Consider the following 18,398-nt stretch of genomic DNA (forward strand, 5'->3'; position numbering starts at 1 on the left):
AAATATGAAAATGCATGGATACACTAGGAAAATACATACAAATTCCATAAATACAATAATATCTTTAAATTTAATATCAAAATAATCACAAATAGTATATAAATACATAGGAAATTATATTTTAGTGATATATATGAAGAAATGTATTATAATTAATGCATTAGGATGCATAGATATCATATAATTTTATTTACAATGCATCAATTAAGAGTCCAAGGCACTAAACATATGCACCTATTATATTTTAATTATTATATAAATTATTTTTATTTTTTTTAACATTAACAAAAAGTCAACTAAATATTAAATTCTGAAATACAAATTAAAATATTAATTAATAATTTATAAAAATCTAATATTAACTTAAAGTATATCAAATTTATTAAAATTTATAATATACATATCATATAAAATTCATAATTTTAATTACTAAAACAATCATTCCTTTATTAATATTTTAGTTTTTCTAATATGAAAAATAATTTTTTGAAATAACTGTAGACTAATGGATTTGATAAATTCAATTTAATGTTATAGTCTTAAATTTTTTATAAATAATAAATATGTTGTTAGTACTTATTGATATAAATTAAAATTTTAATTAATAATTTGTAAAAATATATAATAATTTTAATATTCATATCATTTGCAAATTTAAAATTTTAAGTATTACAATAGTTATTCTATTCTTAATATTTTATTTGTATAGTTTTCTTGATATTAAAAATCATCTTTCTATATAAACATGGATTTGATAGATTATTTATTGTATTAGTTTATAAAATATTGTTTTTGAATATTATTCTTTAGAAATTTTAGTTAGAGTTTTTTTTTTGGGTAATTAAGATTGAAAAAAGCGCATGTAGAGATAGAAGTTAATAAAGTCTATTTTATTTTATTTATTATCACAAGGATAAACATAGATTAATGGCTTAAAATTGCATTTAAGGTGCAGGCTTTGGACGCGCTCTCGTGATCCGAGTTTGAATCACCATGCTTGCACCTTTCTATAGAGAAACACTGCGTATCGATGCACATCGGTCTGTATCGGTGCATATCGGCCGATACGATGCGATGCAGGCCGATACGGATCTGTATTGCTACGATACAATGACTCACAGGATATGTTTTTATTCGTAACATATCCCGTGCCAGCATAGGCAGATATCGATACGGTACACCCCATATCAGATGTATCGTATCAATATTTAAATCCTTGTTGCTGGAACAATCGGATTCAAAAGGAGATTCAAAACTTTCCATATGATCAACAAATGTAACAGCCTCCCAAAGAGCTTTGGCCTCCACTAACAAAGGAGAAGAAGCTTTTACTGGCTTCCACTAACAACTACAACATTCTTTGATCTAGGACTGGAATAGTCTTCCAATTTCCACTATGAGTGAAGAGATCTCTTCATTATTGACCTATATGTAGCATTAATAACAACAAAACGACTTACACCTTCATTTTTAAAACAAAACATATTCCTATCTTTACAAATACCCCACAAGGTCAATGCTATATTTGCTAATTTAGTCAAATTTTCTCTCCCTAGAAAAAAACCAAGTTCTTTAGCCAATCTCCAAAGGAAGAGAACATTTTGCTATGTTTTGGGTTCAATGTAAGGCCAGAGCCCAGCTAGATACATCTAGCCTTGTCACATAATTAAAGGGAATGTAAGATGGTTTCAAGCTCCTTTCTCACCTATCACAGACTTCAGAATCAACCAAATCTGTTTGAAACATATTTTTTTAACAGCTATTCCCAGAGATCTCATTCCGGGAATCTTTTTGATTTAGAATGGTAGAAAAAAATATCAGAGCACAGAAAAGAAAGATACGGGGAGAGGGGGTCTCCCTGCCTTACGCTTCTCTAAGGATATATTTTCTTTCAAAACAAACCATTCACCAAAATTTGGTAAGATACTGAGGTCACACAAGTCATAACCTAGGATATACATTTACTACCAAAACCCATTTTTTCCATAGTTGCTTTTAAAAATTTCCATTCCCCCTCTATCATATGCCTTATTCATATCCAACTTTTCTGCCATAAAACCATTTCTAACTTTGGTGTGGGTCATATAATGCATCACCTCATGAGCTATGAGGATGTTATCTGAAATTGCCTTACTCAGAAAGAAGGCACTTTGATTTTTTGAAATTATTCCATCTAAATTTGGCTTTAATACATTGTGTTTTAAAAGCTTATTGGCTTAAATTGTTAAGGTTTTTTTAGGATTCTTGATTTTAGAGATTAAGGCAATAAAAGAAGAGTTTAGGGCTTCGTTTAAGTTTCCCTCATTAAAGAAAGACCTTACTTCTTTCACTATATCTTCTTTTAAAACAATCCAACAAGTTTGGAAAAACAGATTGGGGAAACCATCGGGTCTAGGGGCTTTTCTAGGGTCATTTGGAAAAGGGCCTCTTTGATCTCCTCTTTTGAAATGTTCTTTTGAAGCTCTTCATTGTTTTTACAACTAATTGCCTCATACCCCTTCTAAATCTAAGCTTATATCAGTTGGGGAAGATGAAGAGAAAATATCTTGGAAATGCTTTTCTAAGATTCTCTTAATGTGACCTTGCCCTTCCATCTATTCACCATTCTCATTTTTAAGTTTTAGAATTCTGTTCTTAGCTCTCATTTTAATTGCAGAATTATAAAAAATTTGGGTATTTCTATCCCCATACTTAAGCCAATTTACCCTAGACTTTTAACCCCATATAATCTCTTCTTTCTTGAGCTACTCATCCAATTGAGATTCCAACTCACCCTTTGGATATTATAATTTGAACATTTTTTCCTACTCCAAAGCTAATTCCTGTTTGGCCCATTCAATCTGCCTAAACCTTGCCAAAGTCTTTTTTTTTTTATTCCATTTCTGTAAGATCCTTTTTAATCTTCATATTTCTTTAACACCAAGGGAATAGAGAGATTGGTTTGGGAATCTATCAAAGTCTCTTTAATAATTTCAAGATATTTATTATGAGTGAACCACATTTCTTCAAATCTAAAGGGTTTCATAATCTTGAAACAAATTGGGTTTGTATCAAGGCAAATTAGAAAGTGGTCAGACCCATAAGTTGAGATTACTAAAACTTTTGCATTAGGGAACCATTCTTTCCACCTTATATTACAAAGTCCCTATCAAGCTTGACCTTTATATGGTTCTCTTGTACCCTTCTATTTTTCTATGTATACTTAGGACGAGAATTATTAATTTCCTCAAGGCCCCAACCATGCATAAAATCTCTATTCCTCCTTACCTGATTGACGTTCACCTCTCATCCCCCTTCCTTCTCATCCAAATTAAAAACCATGTTAAAATCACCAAAACCCTGGATTTCTAATTGCCAACTGGTTTAATTTTTCGACAAAACACATTCTCTTACTTTTTTTTGGTTCCCCATAAATGAAAATGCACCACCAAGTTTTTTCTTGGTTTGAATCCTCAAGTCTTGAATGTGTCAAATTTTTATCAGTAGCCAGCACTTGGAGCTTTAAATTCTTATCCCAAAAAAGAGTTAAACCACCAGAGCTAGCCCCACTGAGTCAACTCCCCAACAATTCCACTCTCTCCATTCACTATCTTTTTTTTTTTTTTTGCAATTTATCAAGCCAAGTTTCGTTTCACTAAAGAGAATTATATCTGCCTTTTGCTTTCTCTAGAACTCTTCCGCTGAGTGAATTGTCAAGGGAGAACCCAACCCTTAACAGTCCTAGCACATAATTTTCATTTCCACAGAGGGAGTTGTATAGGGACAACTCCCGCAAACCCATTTATCTAAGAAACTGTCGATTCAAAGAATTTTCTAGTAACTGGACACCCACATAACAACTGAAGTTTAGAAGAATTTTTTACCTTCACTTGATTATGTAGACATATAAATCAGGATTAACTAAAGTTGTAGCTAAGCTATGAAATTTCTGGAGTTTGAAATGTTAAGGTCCACGCTTTGTTTATGCTAAGGTCCACGCTTTGTTTATGAAATTCCCTCTTCTTGGAACATCTTCCTCTTAACAGGAGCCTTGATAATGTTAAGGTCCACGCTTTGTTTATGCTGCAAATTGGCACTCAACTTCTAGGCATCTTACTCTGATCTATGAGAATTCTCTAGCCTCATACCATTAGATTTCAAATTGTTGGGTATCGGAATTTTTTTTCCTTCCATTGCTCCTTCCTCTTTTTTTTATTATTTTTTTCCTTTGCTTACCGAAAAAATCACTTGCATTTAGAAATTGATCTCCTTCATTTCCTTTGCCTTTGTAGAGTCGCTACTAAAACATCCACTATTTCCTTGGTATTTCTTTCCTCTAGCACAATCTTTCTATGTGACCTAATCTACCACATCGATAATAGAAGATGGGAAGGTTTTCGTATTGGAAGGAAAACCAGCCTTCTCTGTTGCCGGGGAAAGTAGGCTGAGGGCAATACAGTAAATTCATTTCCGAGCCGAGGTATGGCTGAGTAGTCCGAGGTCTTAGGGTGGCTGAGTAGGCCAGTCCTATGAAGAGCAAAAGAGGGAGGACGTCAGAGGCCCTGGGTTGGTACCCAAGGCGGAGACTCCGACAATCAGGTTAGTATGAGTGCAATGCAAAGTGGATGAGGCCTGAGAGGGAGCAGTCAGACGGGGCCACAAAAGGGAGTTGAAAGTTCTTAAGTTTAGGACCCTGATTCCATATGTTTACCTTGACGGGGTAGCACCCTATTTATACTTGAGGCTGCCTAGAGGTAGGTGGGCTTAGATGGTCAGGATGCGGTCTGTACATGGGGGTGCGGTCATCCTGAGCGCCACCGCCAAACACGCGCTAATGTCCTATTGGTCTGAGCCAGGTTCGCCTACATCATTTGCCCCCCACTCTCGAGGCCGTGGCGGAGGGCTGAGTTGAGGACCTCGACTTCGTGAAGGGATGGGAGATCCATCATATGGATGGCTGAACCCTGCAGGAAGGTTGGGCGAAATTTCAAAAATTTCTTTACTCTCATTCGGGAATCCTATTCCCAATTTAGAAAACTGCATTTTCAAGGTTCATTCTTGTAACCAAATCAGACTAAGTCTAAAACCAAGAATAGGGAGGGATATACCTGATATGAAATCCACGCAAAAACTCCTCCCAATGCAGGTGTCCACGCCCAAATAGTGTACCAAATCTTCCCTCCACTGAAGATAACACACCTTAGGATGAGGCGGGATCAACAGGTAGTTCATCACCAAGAACTTGTGATTCTTCAGCAAGAATCGAATGGGGAAGAGAGCACACCTTTAGGATTGTTTCTTCTATCAAGAAACAATATCAAGTTCAAATCTTGATCAGATCCAAGAATTGGAGATCGAACAGGGTAGGGCGGTAAGGGTAGGGAGAAAAAGAACTAAAGGCAAAAGTCAATCAAACTGAGTTGTCTTCTGTAATGTCTGTCTGGTGTCTTTTTCAGATCCGCTCTGCTCTCTATTTATAGCCTTAAAGAGACAACCTCCTAATCTGATTAGGAGTCTTCTGATCCAAATCTTTATTTGGATTTGAACTCTTTAAGTGATAAGAATAATCCCTTATCTTATCTGTAGTTCAAGATCAGCTTATTCCTAATCAAATTAGGAGTTCTCTGATCCAATTCTTTATTTGGATCTGAACTCTTTAAGTGGATAAGAGTTATCCTCTTATCCTTATCTATTGATCCAAATCCATATCCACCCCTATTTAATTAATCCAATTAACCCAGTTTGAAATGGGATTTAGGCCCATTAAGCTTTCAGGCTCACTTCCCTTTAATGTTGGCTAGCTTGGCTCTCTTTGTATGGCATGGGACCCTGACATTGATCTACACATCAGCTACATGGGTTCAACCTACCCTTTGTTACAAGGCCTAGCCGATTCACCGCTGAATACAGTGAACCCCTGAGTCCATCACTATGGGCTCTTAATGGGCCCAACATTTACACTAAATGGTCCTTGGGTCCAACCATCTTATGAAGGCTCAAGGACTGCGGGCAGATGCAAGATTAGCCCATCAGGTATAACCCTCAATGGTCTTACACTTAACCTCTTAGCCCTTAATGATTAAACACTGCCCGACAAGAGAAGACCTCTCCATTGGTTGCAAAGTACAGTGTTGCACTCTCTATTCACATGGATCCCGACAATTAAAACCTTTTGCAAATAATTTATGAAACCATAATATATAAGTATATCTCTATATAAATATATTTTGCAAAACCAAATTTCAAACACATTTGAAATCCACAGCCAACAATTTATGTTTCCATAAGAGAGAGTGCATTTCCCTGATCATTCACTTTGTCCAACAAAGGGGCTGATTCTGTCACTGTGATCACCCACTTAGATGAATTTTTGGACTGTCCCAACATACCCAGGTTTTGACCCCCTCTAAGGATCTCATTGATTGACACATCAAAGACAATCCAATCCGACACCTAATGCAGTATCATAACCGAGTCTAAGGGTCAGGTGTAACATTCCAATTTTGCCCATCTATCTCCAAGGTCCAAGGCAATACTAGAATTTTGGTCCGATTAGGGTTTCAAGAAAACCCATACTTCATGCACCTCAGGTCTCACCCTGGCAGCTGAGACAAGCCACCCCAACCAACTTGGCGGTACATTAGTGTCAGCTTTGGCAAGATAAATCTCCCTAGATCTATCCAACAGTTATAAAGATTCTAAAATAACACGAGTCTCATATGTGTCTAGTTTAAGGGTATTACACAGAAACACAATACAATAACATGAATCAAATATGTACTTTATTCATTTACAATAAATGTCATAATGTATATCATGCTGATTGGAGCTAAGGGCATACACTGTCTAACAACTCCCACTTGAACTTAGGTCTAATTGTGTACAAGCTGGCTTGTACCACAAGCTCCAATTAATAACCAACATAGGAGATCTACCTGGGAATCTAGGCCTCTAGTTCATTATGGCTATGATCAAGAAAGTTACTTGGTGGTAGCCACGACCAGTGAGGAGGATCTTGTGACTTATACGGAAGTTATGTTGGACATAGATTCCTTAAAGTGGATAGATGCCATGAGAGCTAAGATGGACTCAATGGAGACCAATGGAGTTTGGACTCTGGTAGATCCGCCCCTTAGGGTAAAAGCAATTAGTTGCAAATGGATCTATAAGAGGAAGAAGGGCCTTGATGCTAAGGTTGAGACCTACAAGGCTCGTCTTGTTGTGAAAGGGTACACTTAGAAAGAAGGAATTGATTATAAGGAAACATTTTCGCCCGTGGCCATGTTTAAATCAATTAGGATCCTACTAGTTGTAGTAGCATACCATGACTACGAGATTTGGAAAATGGATGTCAAAACCGTGTTCCTGAATGGAGATCTTATTGAAGATATTTATATGCAGCAACCGCAAGGTTTCATAACTGCAGGTCAGTAAAACATGGTATGTAAACTTAATCGATCCATATATGGACTTAAGCAAGCTTCTAGGAGCTGGAACATATGGTTTGAATCTACTATCAAACAGTTGGACTTTGAGCAGAATCTGGATGAGCCCTGTGTTTACAAGAAGACCACTGGGGATAATGTTACGTTCTTGGTTCTGTATGTAGATGACATTATACTCATTGGGAATGATGTAGGAATGTTGACTACGGTGAAAGTATGGATTTCACAACAATTCTCCATGAAAGATCTTGGAGAAGCCTCTTATATCTTGGGACTTTGACTCTGTAGAGATAGATTGAAGAGGATAATAGGATTATCCCAATCTACTTACATTAACAAGATAGTCAAAAGATACTATATAGAGAACTCCAAGAAAGGAAATGTTCCTTTCAGGAATGGAGTTACTCTCTCTAATGGTGTGTCTCTCAAGACACCTGAGGAGATTGAGGGCATGAAGGAAGTTCCCTATGCCTCTACCGTAGGGAGCATCATGTATGCCATGCTGTGCATTCGGCCAGACATTACTCAGGAGGTGAGTGTGTTAAGTAGATACCAGTCTAACCTAGGATAAGAGCATTGGACCGTTGTGAAAAAATACTGAAATACCTTTGAAGGACAAAAGAGTTTTGTCTGGTATTCGATGGTACTTCATTCAGATCTAGATGATAGAAAGTATGCATCTGGATACATCTTTATGGTGGGGTCCTGTACAATTAGCTAAAAAAACAGCAAACAAGGGTCCACTACATATTCCACAACCGAAGCCGAGTACATTGCCGCAAGTGAAGCTGCCAAAGAAGTCGTATGGATGAAGAAGTTCATTCAGGAATTAGGAGTAGTTCCATCCAGCACATCACCCATTCCATTGTTGTGTGACAAACACTGGAGCCATTACTCAGGCTAAGGAGCCACAAGCCCACTCAAAGTCAAACCACATCGAGAGGAAGTACCATGTATTACGGAAGATAGTTGGAAGAGGGGATATCCTGATTCAGAAAGTAGCATCAATGGAAAATTTAGCAGACCCACTAACTAAGCGCAAGTGCAAGTGTGGGACTTTGGCTTATACCCGATTGGACCTAAGTGCAAGTGGGAGCTGTTAGATAGTGTATTCCCTTAGTTCCAATTAGCATGATGTACATTATGACATTTATTATAAACGAATAAAGTACATATTTGATTCATGTTATTATGGTGTGCTTTTGTATAATACCCTTAAACTAGACAAATATGAGACTCGTGTTTGTTTAGAATCTTCATAGCCATTGGATAGATCTGGGGAGATTTACCTTACTAAGGCTGACACTGGTGTACTGCCAAGTTGGTTGGGGTGGCTTGTCTCAGCTACCAGGGTGAGACCTGAGGTACATGCAGTGTGGGTTTTCTTGAAACCCTAAATCGGACCAAAACTCCAGTATTGCCCTAGACCTTGGAGATAGATGGGCAAAACTGGAATGTTACACCTGACCCCTAGACTCGATTATGATACTGCACTACGTGTCAGATTGGGTTGTCTTTGATATGCCAATTAGTGAGATCCTTAGAGGGGGTCAAAACCTGGGTATGTTGGGACAGTCCGAGAATTAATCAGAGTGGGTGATCATAGTGGCAGGATCAACCCCTTTGTTAGAAAACGTGAATGATTTTCAGGATATCTCTTAATACCCCTGAACTCTCCTCATCAATAACAACTTCCTAACGATGATTGTTTAGGATGTAATATTCCTCCAAGAAATGGGCATTTCGACTACAGAACACTTTCTTCTCTCCTGGGTCATAGAATAAATTCCCTATAGAGTATTTGGGTAACCTATAAATTGGTAACAACTAGTTTTAGATTCTAATTTGTCAGCACTTGTTCTTTTAACATGTGCTCGAAACCCCAAAACTTCAAGTGTCTTACACTTGGTTTCTTATCAGTCCAAAGCTCATAGGGAGTCTTCGAAACGGATTTGGTTGGAACCTGGTTCAGCACATATATCACAGTCTCTAATGTGTAACCCCAAAAGGATGTAGGTAATTTTGAGTGTACGAGAAGTGATCAGACCATATCTAGTAAAGTTCAGTTCCTCCTTTCTGACACACCGTTAAACTATGGTGTAGTAGGAGGAGCTAGTTGTGATACTATCCCATTTTCCTTTAAGTAGTCACTGAATTCGTTAGAGAGATATACGCCTCCTTGGTCTGATCGAAGGGCCTTAATGTGTCTCCCCAACTGTTTCTCGACTTTTTGTCTGAACTCTTTGAGCTTTTCAAAGGATTCAGACTTATGTCTCATTAGGTACACGTAACCATACCGAGAATAATCATCGGCAAATGTTATGAAATAAACGTGCTGGTTACATGTCCTAACATTCAAGGGACCACATACATCCGTATGTGTAAGGTCAAGTGTGCCTGTCGATCTTTCAGGCTTCCCGTTAAACGGCCATTTCATCATCTTATCTGAAGGCAAGGTTAACAGGTTGGAAGATCTTCTACAATTAGAAAATCCAAAAGACCATCCTTTACCAACCTTGTGATACAATCTATGTTAATGTGGCCAAGTCGGTAATGCCATAGACACGTGGAATTAACTGTATCACAGGTTCTTTTCTTTGGGTTATTATCTGATGTAGCTTTGGTTATATTTGTTTCCAGAGAAGGATGGAGAACATAGAGACCATTCTCAAGTTCTCCATACACAAGAAATTTGTTATTCCTTTTGATAGTAATCACATTACTAAAAAGAACAGAATAACCTTCCGCACATAGTTTTGAAATAGAAATCAAATTTCTTCTCAAATTGGGTATATAAAGAGAATCTTTTAATGTAATTATTCCTTTTTTGATATACAAATTTATAGTTCCTATGGCTGTAGCTACAACACTTGCATGAATTCCTCAAGTAAAGAATCACCTTAGGGTCCCCTACACCGGTGATCAGACGTGGACACCAGAGGAGTGGAGAATCTGTGTTTACCAACACTTCTTGGAGTTTGGCCTTAGATTTCCCCTCCATCCTCTCATCCCCGAGTTGTTGAGGTGGTACGATATATCAATTAGCCAATTATCCCCCAATTATCTTAAAATATTCCTTGCCATGCTGGTGGTAGCTCGGCTTCAGAATGTGGAGTTAACCAAAAAGATTTTTTGTGCCATGTTCGTGTCGAGGCCACATCCTACTGAGGCTGGTGTTTACTACTTTCAGTCTTGGAGAGGCCGACCTGTAGACTAGGGGGAGATGCACTTAGCCGCCGAGAAGTCCAAGCCTTTACTCTGGGACGATGAAGCCATTGTGCTAACCCACATTCTCATGTTGGGGACTCTCTGGGCCAAGCCCCTAGTGGAGGAGGAGCTTCCTTTGGTTTTTGCCAGGCTTAGTCCTGCTCGCCTTAGTAGGCAAAGCCCTGTTATCAGCTTTTAACATGTCGATCTTTCTCTTTTCTTTGAGGGTACTAATGCGTGCTTTATCTTTTTGCAGAGATGCTGGTCAACGCGAAGAGGTTGTTGTTGGAGAGCACCCAGGCTAAGAAGAGGAAGGCATCGGGTGAGAGTTCGTTTAGGAGATAGACACTGAGGTGGATTGTGCCTACTGAGGGAATGCCTCAACTAGCATGGGGGCCGACTGGGGAAAGAGGCTGGCTGAGAAAAGCCTACAACAAGAGACTAACTAGAAGAGGCTAGTTGATGTGCCTTATCCCCCTCCGGGGAAGAGGCTAGCACACAAGGATTGCCCGGCCGAGGGCGGTTCGTGAAGGAGATAGCTCGTCGTTGCACTGGGAGGGCTTGCAGCCAAGGGGCCTACAATGGGGCCTTCCTTTGCCCCTCCATCTTTAATAGGGCCATAGGAAGAAGGGGAGCCGGTTACGTGGTGAATGTTCTGCCCCTAGTGGCCCATCTGAGAGGGGGATTCCGTTGATAAAGGGGATGATCCCTTAGGGGGACTGACTGGCCATGATGAATGGGGACCCCCTTAAACTCTGGGACTACGACTTTGACCATTTGGCTAAGGTATGTTCTTCTTTTGTCGTCACTTATATGAGTTGTTTTCTCTTTTTGGATTTATCTCACTGACAGGGGTATTTCTGCTGCAGGTCTGTTGGTACTACGTCGGCTTGGGTAATTGAGTCGGGATCCTCCTTGATCTCTTAAAGAAGGTCGAGGAGAGGAAAGAGTGGCTCGAGGTGTAGGTTGCCGAGGTTGAGAGCAATTGGAACGCTGCCATCTCAGATATGAACGACGAGAAGGAGGTCCAGAAGACGATGGACGAGGACCTCAAGGCAGAGAAGGCCCGAACTGCTGAGCTTTAGGAGGCGAAGGACACCATCACCATCTAGATGACGTCGGAGGAGTACCCTCGCTGTCTTGCGGACTATAGGGCTGATTCCTAACTAGAGGGGATCGAGGACACCAAGCTCGAGGTGCTGAGGTTGATGCCCGACTTCCTAGTGGACGAGCTAAAGGTTCCCACGGATGTTGAAGCCCTTCTTGCTGATGGCCCCATCTTTACTGCTACCGATGTCCCTGTTACTCCTGCTACCGCCGAGGACTCTACTGCTCTTGCTGTTGAGGGTGATGCGTAGGCGGCTCTTTTACTCTTCTTGTTGTTTTTTGTTTGTACTTTTGTTTGGTTTGATTTTTATAAAGAGCCCGACCTCCCCATCTGTGGCCTTCTTTTTGTAAGTACCGAAAGTAAACACTTAATGAAACATTCTTTTTGCATATCTTGTGCCTTGTTTCTTCTCTTTTTTTTTTTTTTTTTTTTTTTTTTTTTTTTGTATATGGGGGTCTATGCCCCCTGTGAGAGGTCACAAGAAGCAAAAAGTCATCATTCAAGGTGGCTTGCCACTTAGTCACTCACCTAGGAAGTTGAATTTAAGGAGATCGGCCAAGGTCGGTCTAAGGTGCTGAGGTGACCGAGGACCCTTACCTCTTCAGGGAGGAAAGGGAGTGAAAGTGCTTTTCACTTTCATAAGGTGCTGGTTGGGGGAGGTTGAGGGCAGCCACTGAGGTGTTGGAGTTGTTTCCCTCCTGACCTTTGTCTCGCTAAGTAAGTGAAGCTACTGTGGCCTATTGCCACCGAGGGTTTGAGGCGAGGTGGATATCCTGGCCAACCTGGCTTGACTTTCTTATGAGTGCCCCGGGGGATGATCCCTCAGATGGCCGAGGCTTTTGATCTACGCCTGGTTGGGGTCTCTGTGTCCTTCCTGTTTGGTAAAGCACTTAGGTTATTCTTAGTCCATTTGTTCGTTATAGGTCGAGGTTATTGGCCGATGCTTGTGATCGAGGCCCTTATCTTTCCCTACCTTAGCATGAAGGCAAGGTGGACGTATGGTTCATGAAGAACTATGTATCTGACCACCATTCAGTCCGAGCATGTTGGTGTAGCCGGAAGTGTGTCATTAACCACTTCAGAACACTAATTTAATAATTTATAAATTTTTCCAATCCTCACGTAACTTTAAACAATGTAGTACGTGGTGAGGAAGGGGTTGAACCCACAGAGAAGCGAGGGAAAAATTATTGTTTCTCTTTGTTCCAGACAAATAAAAAGAAAATGGAATTGGGAATTGCAGAAAATTAGAAAATAAAATTTATTAATGCTGAAATTAAAGGTTTGGAATTAAACTAGACAATAATTAAAATTCTGAAATTAAAAGAGTATTGAAATCAACAAAATAAATAAACAAAAGTGATCCAGAATTCGGATCCAGTGGCGGTAGCTGTAGATTGGCTGAACAGCTTGCAAGAACCCCTCCTGACAAGATCTGGGTGTCCTTCCCTTCTTCAGCCCTCGAACCCCTCGAGACACCTTAGCCTTAAGTCGGACAAATTCGGATTTGCAAAGCACAAAGCGAACAAAAATTAAATTTAAAAGAGTGCACGAATAAATATAACAGAAAGGAAAATAAAGAAAATAAAAGTTGGTTGATCTGGTTCAGTGGCAATAGCTGTAGATTGGTTGAACAGCTTGCAGGAACCCCTCCTGACAAGAACTGGGCATCCTTCCCTTGTACAACCCTTGAACTCCTCAAGAAACCTTACCCTTGTGAACTGGGTGAATTGACCCACCCCTTCTCCAAGGCCCTTGGGGTCCTTTTTATAGAGAATGGTGGATAAAACTGGGATTATAGAGAAAGAGGGGGTTGTAGTTGAGTTTTTGCAAAAATATAGGCACCCTAGGGTTTAGAATGGAGGGTTAGGATTGTTCTAAGGTGATCCTAAGGCTGAAAAGAAAAGGAGAGGGCACCCAATATTATGTAGGGTTGAGATTTAATGGCTAAAGGGTGAATGGTGAAGATTAGATGTTAGGTGGCTCCTTAGGGTTAGAATGATAAAAAGAGAGTGCCCTAGAATGGATGGTGGAGATTAGAAGGGATGGAGGGTGAGGATTTAGCAGTTAGAGGTGGCTAGGATTTGTTTCGAAAATAATGATTGGAGAGGCACCCTAGGGTTTTCTAAGGAGATGGGAGTATGCTAATACAGTAGGAGGGGTGTCATTCTAAGTTTAGCAGATAGAAGGCGCCCTCCTATGCTTAGTTTTTCACAAAAACACCCCCTCTCTCAGTTAGACTTCACATCAGCTTCCCAAAAACTGTATTTTAGCCTTGAAACTCCCCAATTTTCCCCAAGATTTGCATAGAGACCCTCAGAGGTCACAATATTGAATTTAATTGGGAAAAGGGGACATTTTGACTATTCTAAGGCTGGAAATACCTCTAAAATGATGCCCTTAAGGCATCAAACTACACAATTATCATGTGTAACCTCGGGGGAGGCTGTACGCGTAGACTAGTCATGTAGTTGAGGGGTCCTAGTTGCTGGCAAAAGCGAGAACTTGTACACTAAGGCCCTCGACCGAGTGGGGAGGAACTTTTCACTTTTTTTTATTGTTTAGCTAATAGGGAGTACATTAACTGGTAATACATCCAGGGGTTTTTCGAGTTCCATGTTTGAGGGACTGGTCTTCCGTTCAGATGCTCAAGCCGAAACGTGTTGGGGCCGACAACTTACTTGATTATGTAGGGACCTTTGCAGTTGGGGCCAATCTTGCCTACATCGAGCTCAGTTACCATGATTTTTCTAAGGATGAGGTCTCCTTCTCTGTAATGTCATTCTTTCACCCTTGAGTTATAGTAGTGAGCTACTCTTTGTTCGTAAGCTACCACTTTGATCTGTGCCTATTCTCTGACTTCTTTTAACAGGTCTAGGTTGGTTTTGAGTGCTTCATTGTTCTCGGCTTCACTGTACGCCTCAGTTCAAAGTATTGGCTGGCCGGTCTCTTTTGGGATGATGACCTCGGTGCCATAAGTTAAATTGAATGGGGTTTCTCCCTTGACTGTTTGAGGTGTCATCCGGTATGCCCACAAGACGTTGTTCAGTTCATCGGCCCAGAGGCCTTTGGCTCTGTCAAGTTTGGTCTTCAACCCTTCTAGGATGGATCTGTTTGTGATCTCGACTAGTTCCTTAGTTTGAGGATAGCTCACTAAGGTGTATTGTTGCTTGATGTCGAGGGAGGCACACCATTCTCGGAACCTTGCATCATCGAATTGCTTACCGTTGTTGGTGGCTAGCATGTGCGGGAGGCCAAAGCAGTAGATTTTCTTCCAAAAAAATTTTGTATTATTCTGGCTATGATGGTGGCCAAGGGCTCGACTTTTATCCATTTGGTGAAGTAGTTGATGGCGATGACGAGTTACTTTCTATTTCCGGTGGCTTGAGGGAAGGAGCCGAGGAGATCCCTGCCTCACTTGGCAAAGGGCAAAGGGCTGTTGAGGGCCAACAGGGTTGTGGCTGGCCGGTGGGAGATGTTGGAGTGTCTCTAGCATCGGCCGCACTTTCACACCAACTCGGTTGCATCCTTTTGGATGGTTGGCCAGAAATACCCTTGCCTTAGTGCTTTTCGGGCCAAGGCTCTACCTCTGAGCTGGTTGCTGTATATGCCTTCATGAATCTCTCAGAGCACGTACTTTCCCTCCTCTTGGCGGAGGCATCAGAGGTAGGGCAAGCTAAAAAATCTTTGCTATAGCTTTCCTTCAAGCAAAGTGTAGTGGGCAGCTTGTCATTGGATTCGTCTAGCCTAATTCTTGTCGTCAGGAAACTACTCGGTTAAGAGGAAGGCAATGATGGGATCCATCTAAGATGGCTTGGCCTGTACTAGAGTACTTGAACTACTTTGATGGTGGGGCAAGCTAAGCTCTCCACATGGACGGTGCGGCCAAGTGCTGCGTTGGAGGTGCTTGCCAACTTTGATAGGGCGTTAGCTTTCATGTTCTCGGATCGTGGAACCTGTCACAGGGAGAAGTGTTGGAAGTTAGAGGTGTAAAACGGGCTAGGTCATAGGCAGGCAACTTGACACGATTTTGGACCAGCCTGGCACGGCACAACACAAAGGCTCATGGGTCGTACTAGGCTCGACACGGAGGTTCGTGCCGTGTTGGGTGGGGGTTTGAGGTCCACGGTCCGGTACGACACGGCACGACAGTTCGTGTCGTGCCACCTATGGCCCGCGTGATGGCCCCTCATGGGCCAGCACAGGCATGGCCTGCGGGGCCCATAGTGGGCCAACAACTAGTTTTAGCTTTTGGGGGGTTTATAGAAATACCCCCAATAGATATAAACAATCATATTAGGGGGGGTATTTGTGTATTTTACTTATGAGGGGTTAAGAAAATGACATAAATTCCCTCCAACAGCCATATAACAACTAGTTTAGGGGGCTTTTTGGGTAAAGTTATAACAATGGCCAAAATACCCCTCCCAATAAGTAAACAACAACTAGCTTTTTGGGTATTTTGGGCAATTAATTATGTTCAATTCCTATAAATAGTCGTATCCTCCACCATTCTCATCACACCAATTCAACAATTCTCATATAAAATTATTCTCTTAACCTCTTCAGTCTTTCCTCTCTCAGTCTCTTAGTCTCTCTGTCTCTTAGACTCTCAGTCTCTCAATCTGAGTGAACTCCGATAGTCTCATAGTCTGATTGTCTGATTCTCCTAGTTAGCACTTTGGGAGGCTTGGAGCCTTGGACGTTGTCACGTTGAAAGGCTTTAACCGTTGAAATCAAGTTGGGATTCTGAATTGGCAATCTGGGGTAAGTCCAATTAAATTAATTTTATTTTTTTAGAATTTGAAAAAAATGGCTAGCTCTTCCCAAAATCCCAAGTTTAGTAGCCCAATTTGGAGAATATTTAAAATAGAGGATGTTGAGGGGAAGGGGAAAAGAGTAGTTTGCCAAAAATGTAGAAAAGACTTTAGCTATTGTAGCAAGGGTGGTACTGGCCATTTGACCAAACATTTTCTCACACATGAGAAGGAAGAAGAAATAACCCACAATTTAAATGAATTTTTGAAATAATGGAAAATAAATTTTAAAAATATTGAGAGAAGTCAGAGTTTCAGAGAACATTTCTCACCGCCAATCCTGCCATGGCATGTGATCCGTGATCTACTAACCCCTCCGGTGTCTATAGGCTACAATTCCATTAGAGTTTTGTTTAGTTGTTTTAGTGCAGGACCTACAGGTACCACACTACCACTGTACCAAGGTTGGCTAGATCAGTCATAGGTGTAGTCATGAATCATGATGCAGAATATAGATTACAACTTTTCAATTACAAAACAAAGGAGGGCATCATACAACTACATACACCGGATATGCAATTTGTAAATTTTGTTTAAATTGTAAATTTTAGCAAATAACCCACAATTTTTTATTTTTTCAAATTATTGTAAAGTTTGTTTTAATTTTATTTAATTTATTTTATATTAATGTAATTTTGTATTTTTAATTTATAACTATAGTCTATTGTATTTTTTATATTTTATTAATTTATTCCATTTTCATATTTCATTCATCCAAGTATAAAGTATGATTTATGAAGTATCCAACCATTGTATATTTCATAATTTCAATATTTGTATAATTGTATGCTTTGTAATTTGTATCATTATTCATTCAAATTTAAATGAAATAAAATTATTAAATTCCTATTTGAATTGTTTTATACTTTTATTTATTTTTTTGGGTAATAGTAAATTCGTTATTATTCGTATCCTGTTCTGGGCCATCAAGAAATTGAAGGACTTTCAATTGATAGAAGAGTGTCAACAAGCCTTTGAGGAGTTGAAGTCATACCTTGCCTCGCCTCCCCTCCTCACTCAGCCACCCCTATGAGACGTGTTGTACCTATACCTCTCAGTCAGGGACGAGGCCATCAACTCGGTATTGATTAGACAAGATGGAGTGCAGAGACTGATTTACTATGTCAGCAAGGTCCTTTGCAATGTTGAGACCCAATATCCCGAGGTAGAAAAACTAGCCTTCACCCTCATAGTCTTGGCCAGGAAGCTCAGACCATATTTCCAAGCCCATACCATCACGGTCCTAACGAACCAACCTCTTAAAGCCATCCTCGCCAAGCTAGAAGCCTCAAGACAACTGATCAAGTGAGCCATCGAGATGTCTAAGTTTGACCTACAGTACCAGTCTAGGCCTGCGGTTAAAGAACAAGCATTGGTCGATTTTGTGATAGAATGCACCTTCAGCTGACCCCTCCACGGACTGTTCTTTTGAGCTCGGCCTCATCCAAGGAAACTGGGATGAGGTCCTTGGCCAATTGGCCTCGGTTCGCTAGTTCCTCCTTGAGGTCTAGACCCTCAAAGTGGAAGAGCTTCCTTGTTCTTGCCATTCAGTGCTGCTACATAGCATTGGCGAGTGACTTGTTTATCCCCCCGAACGACTCCGATGCTGTGCTCAGTAGGGAATTTGAGGGTGAGGTGGTAGGAGGAGATGGCTGCTTTGAATGCATAAAGGGTCGGCCTCCTGATGATGGAATTGTAGGGGGAGCTGATCTTCACGACCAAGAACTCATTCATCCTCGTCACCTGTTGAGGTTCCGTCCCTACAGTGACTGGTAGGGTGATTCTTCCCTCCGATCTAACATTCCTAGAAAAGCCAACAAGTGACACGTCGACGAGCTGTAG

This window comes from Nelumbo lutea, chromosome 8, assembly GCF_056320005.1.
Source record: "Nelumbo lutea isolate HS-2025 chromosome 8, American lotus-T2T, whole genome shotgun sequence".
Lineage (NCBI taxonomy): Eukaryota > Viridiplantae > Streptophyta > Magnoliopsida > Proteales > Nelumbonaceae > Nelumbo > Nelumbo lutea.